At 42.8% G+C, this 12316-nt stretch overlaps 1 non-coding gene across 1 annotated transcript; it reads left to right on the forward strand.

The window, feature by feature from the left end:
* Positions 1–9817: 9817 nt before the first annotated feature.
* On the forward strand, positions 9818–9943 carry LOC142452179 (small nucleolar RNA SNORA44). The gene has a single exon (XR_012785211.1). It is a non-coding gene; the product is annotated as a small nucleolar RNA SNORA44 (small nucleolar RNA).
* Positions 9944–12316: the final 2373 nt, after the last annotated feature.

A 12316-nucleotide genomic window follows, 5' to 3' on the forward strand; every position in this document is an offset into this window, starting at 1 on the left:
TGAGAGTAGGATGAGAAGGAATAGGGGCTGCCCCGCAGAGCATGTTGGGATGTTCTTTGCTGCGTATGGAGTGTGGGTGGAAAAGGGAAAATAAGGAGCCGGAAAGCCTAGACACACTAGAAGCATTGTCCTACAGATGAAGGGCAGACCCTGAGGGTTAGGTTAGGATCAAGGCTTCTACACCAACCAACCCGAGTAATCCCAGTCCAGAAGAACTAGCAGCCCACGCACATGTTGTTTACTCACACATTCGCGCTCAGGGCCCCTTAAATGTGTATGTGTGTGGTGTGTGTGTGTGTATAAAAGAACAGGCTTGTATTATGTCATCTTCTCTATAGCGGCCTAGAAATTGTGTGTCATGTTTTGCTTTCTGTAGTTGACAGCTTATTCTTCTTGCTAGATTCCATTAAGTCCGTTCTGACATGTAGTGATTCTAAGAGCAACAGAATGAAACACCACCTTTACAATCGCTGCTATATTTCAGCCCAGTATTACAGCCCCCTTCCACATCAATCATTTTCAGCAAGCATCTTCCTTTCCCCCCCATTGGCTCTGCTTCACCATGCCTGGTATTCTGCCGCAGTAATGATTCCTTCCTGAGAGCATGCCCCAAATACACGAGACGAAGTCTCCCCTCGTTTGTTTCTAAGGAGCTCTCTGGCTCTACTTATTTCAAGACAGATTCATTCCTTATTCTTGCAGCACAGGTACATGGAGTATTCGCCACAGCTACCACGACTCAAGGGTATCAATTCCTCTGTGATATTCCTTGGTCATTGTTCACTTTTTGTAAGAATAGGCAGCCATTAAAATACTATGTCCCCATGTTCTTGACACAATGGATGGATGGATGGATGGATTGTGATAAGACTTGCATGGGCCCCCAATAAAATGATTTTAAAAATACATTATGTCTCAAGTCAGGCACATCTCAGCCCTCACGATATCTTTGTTTGCAGATTTTCCCATTGCACTATGTCATTTGGTTCCTTGACTGTGACGTCCATGCACTTTGATTGTATATCCAAGTATAGTCAACATTCTCGACAACTTTAATGCTTTCTTTGTTCATCATGATGCTCCTTATTGGTCCAGTTGTAAGGATTTGCTTGATGTCCAAGTGTAATCCATACTGAAAGATGCGGTCTTACTGCTATTTGCCTGTCTTTTGCTCATGCTATGGTGGCACGCATGTTGCTCTGGTGCTGGAAGCTATGCCACAGGTATTTCAGTTACTACCAAGGGTACCCATGGTTACCGTGGTTACAGGTTTCAGGGGGAGTTTGAAGCATAAGATTGACTATGAAAAAGGACCTGGCAATCTACTTCTTTATTTAAAAAATCCACCCTCAATGCAAGAACACTTTGTTCTAATGAACTGGCATTCCATGATGCTCACCTTCCTGACACGATCGCTGAAGACAAAGCAGGTGCATAAGCAAATTTGGTGAAGAAAGCTGATGGTGCCAGGCTATCAAAAGATATAGCGTCTGGGGTCTTAAAGGTTTAAAGATAAACAAGCTGCCATCTAGCTAAGAAGAAACAAAGCCCACACGAAAGAAACACACCAGCCTGTGTGATCATGCGGTGTCAAAGGGATCAGGTATCGGGCATCAAAGAGCAAAAATCGTATCATTGTGAATAAGGGGGACTGTGAGTAGAGAGCCAAAGTCTATCTATAGGCAACTGTACATCCCCTTACAGAAGGGCCGCGGGGAGGAGATGAGTCAGTGTGGGTGCAGTGTAGCAACAATGAAACATACAACTTTCCTCTAGTTCTTGAATGCTTCCACCCCTGCCCCCCACTGCCCAACTATAATGATTCCAATCCTACCTTACAAATCTGGCTAGACCAGAGGATGTACACTGGTACAGATAAGAACTGGAAACACAGGGAACCCAGGACAGATAAACCCCTCAGGACCAATAATGAGAGTAGAGATACCAGGAGGGTGGAGGGAAGGTGGGGTAGAAAGGGGGAACCAATCACAAGGATCTACACGTCACCCCCTGCCTGGGGAACAGACAACAGAAAAGTGGGTGAAGGGAGACATTGAACAGTATAAGACATGACAAAATAATAATTTATAAATTATCAAGGGTTCATGAGGGAGGGGAGAGGAGGGAGGGAAAGGAAAAAAATGAGCTGATACCAAGGGCTCAAGTAGAAAGAAAATGTTTTTAAAATGATGATGGCCACAAATGTAAAAATGTGCTCGACACAATGGATGGATGTATGGATTGTGATAAGTGTTGTACAAGTCCCCGATAAAATAATTTTAAAAAGAAAAACAAAGATATAAATAACTAAATAAAAGTGCAATAACTGGAAAATTGTCCACTGAAAATCTTTTTTAAAAACATTTTTAGGGGCTCATACAACTCTTATCACAATCCGTACATACATCCATTGTGTAAAGCATGTTTGTACATTCATTGCTCTCATCACTTTCAAAACCTTTGCTTTCCACCCAACCCCCTGCCATCAGGTCCGCATTTTTCCCCTTCCTCTCCACTCCCCCCTCCATCATGAACCTTTGATAATTTATAAATTATTGTCATATCTTGTTCTGTCCCACGTCTCCCTTCACCCACTTTTCTTTTGTCTGTCCCCCAGGGGGAGGTCACATGCAGATCCTTGAAATCAGTCCCCCCTTTCCAACCCACCATCCCTATGCCCTCCCAGTATTGCCTCTCTCACTACTGATCCTGAGGGGATCATCCTCCCTGGATTCCCTGTGTTTCCAGTTCCCATCTGTACCAGTGTACATCCTCTGGTCTAGCCAGATTTGTAAGTTAGGATTGGGATCATGACAGTGGGGGGGGGGCGGGGGAGAGCATTTAGGAACTAGAGGAAAGTTGTATTTTTCATCGTTGCTACATCGCACCCTGACTGGCTCATCTCCTCCCCAAGACCCTTCTGTAAGTGAATGTCTCATTGCCTACAGATAGGCTTTGGGTCCCCACTCCACACTCTCCCCCGTCCACCCCACTCACTATGGTAGGATTTTTTGTTCTGATGATGCCTGATACCTGATCCCTTTGACACCTTGTGATCGCACAGATTAGTGTGCTTCTTCCATGTGAGCTTTGTTGGTTCTCAGCTAAATGGCCAATTGTTTACCTTCAAGCCTTTAAGATCCCAGATGCTATAGCTTTTGATAGCCGGGCACCATCTGCTTTCTTCACCACATTTGTTTACATACCCGTTTGTCTTATGAATAGTTATTTCTACTTAAACATACCAAATAAAGAAACAGTTGCTGTAGAGTCCATTTTGGCCCATGGCCAGTCAGCACATGCAGAGGAGAGCTGTCCATTGGTGTTTCCAAGCTGTGACCTTTTGGAAACAGATTGCAAATCTCCAACCTTCCAGCTAGTGTGCACAAGTGCTTACCCACTTATACTTCCCAGGGGCCACTATTTAAACACAACCACAAACCAAACACGCTGCCTCACAGCAAACCCCTGTGGGTTTCTGAGACTGTAACCTGTTCTGGGAATAGTCTGCCTAGGAGCTGCTGTTGGTTTCAAACTGCGGGGGGGAAGAGGGGGGAATTCACTCCAAGCACTTCCTTCACCATATTGTGTTGTCATATTCTTCTCTGTTGAGATTCTCTCCTGTCTACTTAGAGAAGGAAACAGTAGCCATTTCTGGGGATGTGGCTTTGCTGGTACACAGTGGAGTGAAATGGTGAAAAACAGCCAGTGGCCTCGTCCAGATAGAAGGCTGTCATGTAGCAAGTGGGATAGATTAGAAATAACTTTCTGCATCACAGAGAATGTTTTCCAGGTGGATTCATATTTCAAATTTCATTCCAAACACATGTATAAAGAACACAGCCTCCATCCCTCATAGCAAACCCCTATAGGGCAGAGCAGAACTGCCCGTGGGGGGTTCTGAGACTGTAAATTTTTAGGCAAGAAAAGAGCCTCATCTTTCTCCAGCCAAGTAGGCTGATGGCTTCAAACTGATGACCTTGTGGTTAACAGGCCAGCTCATAACCCGCTATGCCACCAGGCTCCACAGGGCCATGCGTCAGAATGAACTCGATGGCAATTATGCTTTACTTCCATCACTACTTGGAATGGGTGGATAGGTCAAAATAGTCCTGGAGAAAGAGACCTAGAGAGGTAGAAAATGGCTACAATACCATCACATCAAGGGTAGACTCATTGCTGGGAAAGAAATAACTGGTGTCTTTCCGTTGCACGCTAGAGACAGCACCAGATGGAAAACGTTCTATAACAACTGTATATGCTTATGGTGCATGGTGAGGTAGTTTTTGCACAAGTATGGATTCAGGTTCATGAATACTTTTTTAAATCTTAAATACTATTTTATTTATTTCCATATACGGATACCAGTCAGTTCCAATGCCGAATAACAAGAGTCTACTACAGGACTGTCTAAACAGCATCAGGAGAAAATGAATCAAATAAGATGAAATTTGAGATCATTCTCCGGCTCTCTTTGTCTGGAGAAATCATCATGTCCACTGGGGAGGAATTTAATATTTAGGCATTCGCATCGGAACACCAGAGAGTACGGAACAAGGGTAAGTCAAAAATCATTGCCACAAACCATACAGACCGAGATTAAACTAAAATATCAAAGTAGAGAGCTATTACTTCTTGGCATACCCTCCATCTAGGTCTATATATTTCTGAAAGCTCTGCTTCCATTTCCCCCCAAAGAATTCTACATGGTCCAAATGCCAGTTTTGGTCTCCTCTGGGACTCAGATTCCATTCTGTGAGTTTATAGAACAAAAAGAAGTCTAAGTGGGTAAGATCATGACCGTAGGGAAGATGGGATGGGGGTTTTACAGTGAAATTCTCCAAGGAGAACTCTTGCTACCTTCAAATAATGGGCAAATGTATTGTCAAGATGGGAAAGCTTCTTCAGGGGGCCTTTCCTGGTCATTTTCGCACAGAGACAGTTTTCTATTTTCTTAATCTTTCCTCCCCCACCCCCCAAAAAAACCATTTATAATGACAGATACATCAATCAAAGGATCAGGACAGAAATAAAAACATCCGTATACAGACAACTGACTTTCAAAAAAAAAACCCAATAAACATTAACATTTTTTTCTTCAATCTCTACAATCCACCTTCGTCCTTTGAGAGAATCTGTCAAGATGACCCTGAGAGTCCCCCAAACTGGTGTCATAACCTTCTGAGCTTCCCAAGGAAGCGACTTTTTGGATGGGACATTTTTTTTAAATCATTTCATTGGGGGCTAGGACAACTCTTATCACAATCCATACATCCATCCATTATATCAAGCACATTTGTACATGTATTGCCCTCATCATTCTCAAAACATTTTCTTTCTATTTGAGCCCTTGGTATCAGCTCCTCATTTTTCCCCTCCCTCCCCCTTGATAATTTATAAATTATTATTATTTTGTCATATCTTACACTGTCTGATGTCTCCCTTCACCCCAGGGAGGGGTTTAGATGTAGATCCTTGTAATCAGTTCCCCCTTTCTACCTCACCTTCCCTCTACCCTCCTGGTATCACCACTCTCATCACTGATCTTGAAAGGATCATCTGTCCAGGATTCCCTGTGTTTCCAGCTCTGATCTGTACCAGTGTACATCCTCTGGTCTAGCCAGATTTGTAAGGTAGAATTGGGATCATGATAGTGGGGGGATAGGAACCATTCAAGAACTCGAGGAAAGTTGTATGTTTCATCGTTGCTACCCTGCACCCTTTGATGGGACTTTTTTGATGACACCTGATGAGATGAAGACAAGTCTCTTACCGAGGATACTTGTCTGCAGGCATTCACTAATCACACCGACATCTTTAGACGCATTATGTTGATAATAAACCCTAACAGCAATACTTTCTGATTGACCCTTGTGTATGATCCATGGCATTCCATGTTTACTTGAATTGTTTGCTGCACGACTCCTTCCATACTTTTAACCCTGCCTCAAATATACGTATTGGAAATCTTCAATGGACCAGGTAGTGCATGCTAGGAAAACCCTGGGGACACCATCGTTTTCTAAATCTTTATAATGTCCTGATTTTAATCGCTCTCCAGCTATTGCGATCACACCTGTGGAGACAAAGGACCAGTCACGGTTCCAAAGGCCAAAGCCTGCGAGTAAACGAGATCAGCCTGCCAGTTTACAAGTCCTGCCCCAAAGATCATATTCAATTAGGCACCTCACTCTAACTCACTGCCATCAAGTCAATGCCGACTCATAGTGACCCCACAGGACAGAGCAGAACCACCTGTGGATTTCCAAGACTATAATTGTCTATGGGAGTACAAAGCCCCATCTTTCTTCCTGGGATGGGCTTGTGGTTTTGAATGGCTGACGTGACTGAAGACTGCAGGCCAACACATAACCACTAAGCTACATGCTAAATCCCATTACTCTTTTCCTAATCAGATGTGTCCACAAACATTTTTCCAGTTATTTTTACAACTATTTCATACAAATTACTATAAATGAAATTGACTTTAAAAATTCTTGTAAACAGGAACCTTTAGGTGCATTGTAGACCCTCTGGAATGTTAATGTGTGTTGTTCTTCTTTGGAATTGTGCTCATTAACGTATACTCCTCTATCAACACTGGAGCAGCCACGGTTGAGCTTAGGTTTAAGTGCTCCAATGGCCTGGAGAGCAGGGGATTTCTAACGCCTTGCTTTCGTCTCTGAGCAAAACTATGCGCTTTCATTAAAATGAAAATCAAACTGAAATAACTTGGACATTTTCAAGCTGTGAACATCTACCATATGTGCAAACCTGGGAAAGTTCTGTCTGTGGGAGTTGGTGAGTGGGAGGAGGAAACGGATGATTAGATGACTGGACAGATGTTCAAACATCTCCTGGCATGACAAGACAACCTTCCTCCCCTTCAGCTTCCTGAGAGGCAAACAGAAAGGACAAACAAATGCCCATAGAGAAGGCAAAGAAAGCAAACTGCCGTTTGGTAAACAGAGCAATTTAAAGATACCAGATTCAATGAATGGTGAACACGTTTCCCTAGGAACAAAAGCACTCACTTGAGGGGAAAAAAAAGTTTAACTATGATATTGAGACCCAGTCAATTAGTATCCACAATAGTGCTTCAAATTAAAAACGGTTTCAGCTGTTTTTCAAATCTAGACATTGTGGTTGATGCAAAAAACAAAAGGCAAAGATTAGATCTACTTGAATCACAAGTAAAACTTCCCTTCTCTTCCATTGCCAAAGAAATGTGTGTGATGCTTCTTTTGTTCCGTTGGTTCCCAAGGGCCTTGGTGGGTGTGGGAACTCATCTCTAAGAAAGAGAGGAGGCAGGCTGTATGACGGACAGCATCAAACCTGTGGCGGTTACATCATCTCCTGTCAACTTGAGTGAAAGGGTGGAGTCTATCTGGTCAATCTGGTCACAGCCAATGAGGCCTCTGTGTGGGCATGGCCTTCTCCTGAGCATTCTGGGAACTCCTGTCTTCCTCCCAGGAGGTAGGACACACACATACTTTATCTGCTTCGTCTTCCTGCTGACAAGCCACATGGAGTCAAGCTGATGGAGCCAGAGCCCTGGCGTTGGAGGAGCCACATGGAGACCCACGCCATTACAGAATGCTTCCACCACTGGATCCACCAGATTTTCCACCCACTGGCCCATGATCTTCCTACATTCAATATTATCGCATGACTGTGTCCATATTCAGAGGAATTTATAGACTGGTATCAGATGTATGAGCTAATATCAAACTAATGGACTTGATCTGGACTGGGCTGGGTTGTTTTCTCAATATACAATTACTGCTTGATATGAAGCGCTCTCTTATTCATATATGAGTGTCTATGAATTTGTTTCTCTATTCCACCCTGACTCACATAATACCCTCAAAAAACAAATGGAGAAAAGGGGGAAGATTGTAGGGGGGATCCCTGTGATATGTCACATGTTAATCTACAAGGATCTCAGTCACTGAGATACCCTTCTCGGCTCATAACAATCATTACTGTGTAAGATCAACAGAGGTCACAATGGGTCCCATCACTGTCATTACAATCATTAAATACCGTAAGCAACTCTTCCTGGTACCAATTAGGTAGAACCATTCCACACCTAATATTGTATAGATTTGAGTCTGTTTTCTTGAACTCCTCACTTATGGTTCTTTAGAGCCAATCTGCTTGTAATTTGTCTGAGTCCCGATGTACCTATTTATATAGCTAGGAATGCCTGGGCGATGGAAAGGGTTAATGTGCTCAGCTGCTAACTGATAGCTGAAAGATGGGAGTCAACCCAGGGGCACCTTGGAGGAAAAAACTTGGCCACTTACTTTTGAAAAATCAATCACTGAAAACCCTAGGAGCACAGTTCTCCTATGACACATGTGGGATCACCATGAATCAGAGCCGACTCAAGACAACTAGGCTTTTACGGATGGGAAGTGGAGCTTAAGCTGATCTCATACCCTCTCCTCAGATGATGGAGAAGATACATTTGACCAAATGATTTGGTTGCCTTTTTTGCATCTGTCTTGTCCTAAGATCGCCCTTCACTTGGCTTCACATCTCCTTTTGTTTTGACTCAACTATCTATTTCAAAAATGATGTTTTACCAAAATAAATGCTTACGTTCAGTTGGCAATTAAGAAGCAAAGAACAGAAATAGTTGGGTTCTCTTGTCTCAAGGTATTTATTATATGCCAGTCCGTTTCCTATTTTTCTCAGTAAGCTAAATGGAGCAACAATCAGCAATAACAAGAGAAAAGAATAAACGAGACATCCAGCAGGAGTAAACTTGAAGCGCAATAAGACAAGTAAAAGCAGCTACACTCATAAGATTCTGTGGTTCAATTCCTATGACATCCCATGTTCGTGGCTCCCAAAGGTTGGGGTGGAGATGGACGACCAAGGGAAGGGAGAGAATTTGAGGTACTGGACGTGTTCTTTATTGTGGTGACTGCAAGGTCATACACGTTTGCCAAGATCCAAAGAACAGTACTGTGATACAGGTGCAATTTCCCCTGTGTACGAGTCTAACCTCCTCCGTGTTTGCTCCCCATCAATGCCTGCTGACCAACGTAAGGTAGCACTGGAAAAGGCAGCGAGGTCTAAATTTACCAATGATCTGTGTTCCAACTATTCCTTACAACGGGAGTTGTGAATGGGAAGATATTGCACCAAGGGAGCTGGGAGATGTGGAATGGTTACCCAGCACATTTGATTCGCATGCGCCTCTGTGGTCCCCTCTGAGCACTCTCTCTTGTTGCAGCTTTGGAGAGAGAGGCATCCCTGGTGGTCTTTGAGAGTGGCCCTTCAAAAGTCTTAATATCGTTTTAGGACATCTTACATGCTGCTGTGGCTTGTGTGCCATGTGTTGCTAAATTGTGATCTAATGAGTCCAGTCAAACCCGAATTATGAATCAATTCTTTGTTCTTTTGTTACTTAACAAAACCACTGAACTTGATAACCAAGCCACATAAATCCGTAACCAACAATAAACGGAAACATGTCTATTAGCTTAAGTTACTGATTCTTCCTAAACGACAGTCATCTTACTTGGAAATTTAAAATACATTAGTGCTTACCACATTTGAGATGAGGATTCAATGAGGTAGTGCCCATGAACTATTTATCCAGCACAACCTGGGCACAAGCTAATTATTCACTAAATGCTGACAATAATGGTGATTGATTATGATGTCAGTTATTAGACTTAAATAGTTGATAGAATACCACAAATGTCAATATCTGGAAGTTTCCAGGGTCCATAAAACTTTAAAATGTTAAAAAAAATTTTAATGTTGTAGCTAGACTGGTGCTTAAGGATCCTGGAGCTCGGCGCATGTTCCTACGGTCTGTGGCCAGTGTGGCCATCTCATCTCCAACTGCGTGCAAGAGCAACTTGGGGAGACGGTGGCAGCTCAGGTCGGCAAAGGATCTGCCACTGTCACATTCCCAGGATCTGGACGAGGAAGCCTCCTACTGGAGTCTAGCTTTCCAGAAGCTTCCGTGCGGATCTGTGGCTTGTTAAGCAGCCTTGACATGTGAGGACGCACAAAAGATCTAGTTTTGAGCATCAAAGCACTATGGTAAGAAAACTTCAAGCAGGCTGTTTTGTATGCAGAAGAAAATTTTAACTGTACCTGACTTAATAAATAACTAGACTTGGTGGGGGGGGCGGGAAATAGTCATTTTGACCATTAAAAAACGATCCTGGAGCACACTCAGCTCACAGAGGAAGAAGCTAAGCACATGACGGGCTGAGAACCCTCACAGAGGTTACAGGGGGTCGCTTTGAAGTTTGAGCCAATGCACCCAGAATTGCAGACCTTGGCTGGTTTTCAATTAGTCACATCCTTATATAAATCATCTTTCCTGAAAACAAAGCACTGGCCAATTAATTGTTTCCTCTCTGGTTCTAGTTTTTTATCAATTCCCTTCGGATGTCACTGTCCAGTCTTAAGTGGGAGGAATTAATTATGCTGAGGGTGGAAACAGAAAATGTGGCAATAATCCTGCTTATATTAAGCAAGACAGAGTTGTTTTTACAAGTGAACTATATTGTAATGCCACTTATTTTTCATTCCCGCGCCTGGCCAAGTAAGTGAATGAAACTAAGTGTTAAAACTCAGTTGAAAAATCCTAGCACATCGAGATTTTCCCCCTAGTTTTTAAAAATTTGAACATAAACCAACAGGAAATGGCAGATAAGAGAATCTTAACAAATCCAATTACTGTATATTTATTTTTTACTTTATTAGCTCTTTATGCTGAAAATAACCTCTTAGTAAATATAATGCAATTCTTAGTGTTTCCCTCCCACTACCCACCCTTTAGCCTCAAAGTCAGGATTGAGCTGGAAGCTAAATCCAATGCAAGATTTTAGAAATTGCCATGATCTTACCATCTTCAATTTCCAGTATGATTTTCCATGCATCATCTTTTTCTCTCTTCCCTCCTTCCTGATCACATTTAGCTCTAGCACCTCTAATCTTCTATTATTTCATTAATTCTTGCATTAATAGACTCGATTTAAGAGCGAAGTATTGGCAAAGTGAAAATAGAAGACAGTCCCCAGTCTCATGGTGCTCACAGTTTAGAGGGAAGGGCAGGCAAGACATAGAAATGTATTTTATGATTATTACTGTGACGTTAGCAAGTATGAGAGGAAGTACTATTGCCTATATTGCATGTACGGGGCATCAGATAAGGCTTCCTGTGGAATACAAAGATAGCAGAGATTCGTCACAAAGGAGCAGCATGTGCTAAGACAAAGCCAGAGAGGAAACACACGGGACATTGGAGGGCAAGGGCTTGTTATCCCTGCGGTCTGGCAAAAAGAAACAGGAGAGTAGGTTCGAGAAATGGGAACGGACTCTACAGGGTATTGCTCCTGGAGCAAAAAGCAACAACTTAGAAATGTAAACAGGAGAGGGGGGTAGTCCAAAAACCACCACCCCAGAAACAATACAGAGAATGTATGGAGGTGTGAAGATTCTGAAGACAAAGTGCCTTACTAAGGGGCCACAGAGATTATCTGAGGTAGGATAATGGAGGTCTGATTAAGGCACAGGCAGTAGGAGGGACAAGATTTGATAACCAATTGGATGATGAGGTAAGGGGGAAAGGAGATGCCTGTGATGGTGTTCCAGGTTATGGCTTGGCACCCTGGGTACCACTGGCTAAGAAAGAGAATTGCACAAGAAGCAAGGAATTCGTTTAGCTATGCCCCAGCAACATGGGGACCAGGCTGGCCCGTGACATGAATGGTTGCAGAAATAGATGGAGAGTTTGGTATGAACCTGGAGCCCATTATCTTAAATGAACGAAGCCAGAGACAAAGGCCACGGATTGTAAGATTCCATTTCTATGATATACCCAGAATTGGAAAACCTACAGAGACAAAAAGCAGATTAATGGTTGCCAGAAGTTAGGGGAAGCGGCAAGGAGAGTGGCTGCTAATGGCTGTAGGGTTTTCATCTGGGGTGAAGAAAATATCCTGGAATCCACGAGTGGGGTGCTGGTTACACAATCTATAAAGACACTGGAGACACACGATTATCACAGGGGTGAATTTTATGACCTCTGAATTATATCTCAACTTACAAAAGAACTGTGGACACAGAACTTTTAAAATGGATTATAACTACAAATGATGGGTGAAGTCATGATCCTGGATGAATCTGGCCAGGGAGAGCAGGAACAGAAAAAAAAATCCCTAAATTATGATTTTATACTCACCTGAAATCCTCTTTGAAAGTGCCAATGTATAAGGAAACAAATAAGCACAATGCTTTCTTTTTTCTTTTTATTATTAAGGGAACCTGAACACTGTTT

This window comes from Tenrec ecaudatus, chromosome 6 (assembly GCF_050624435.1).
Source record: "Tenrec ecaudatus isolate mTenEca1 chromosome 6, mTenEca1.hap1, whole genome shotgun sequence".
NCBI lineage: Eukaryota > Metazoa > Chordata > Mammalia > Afrosoricida > Tenrecidae > Tenrec > Tenrec ecaudatus.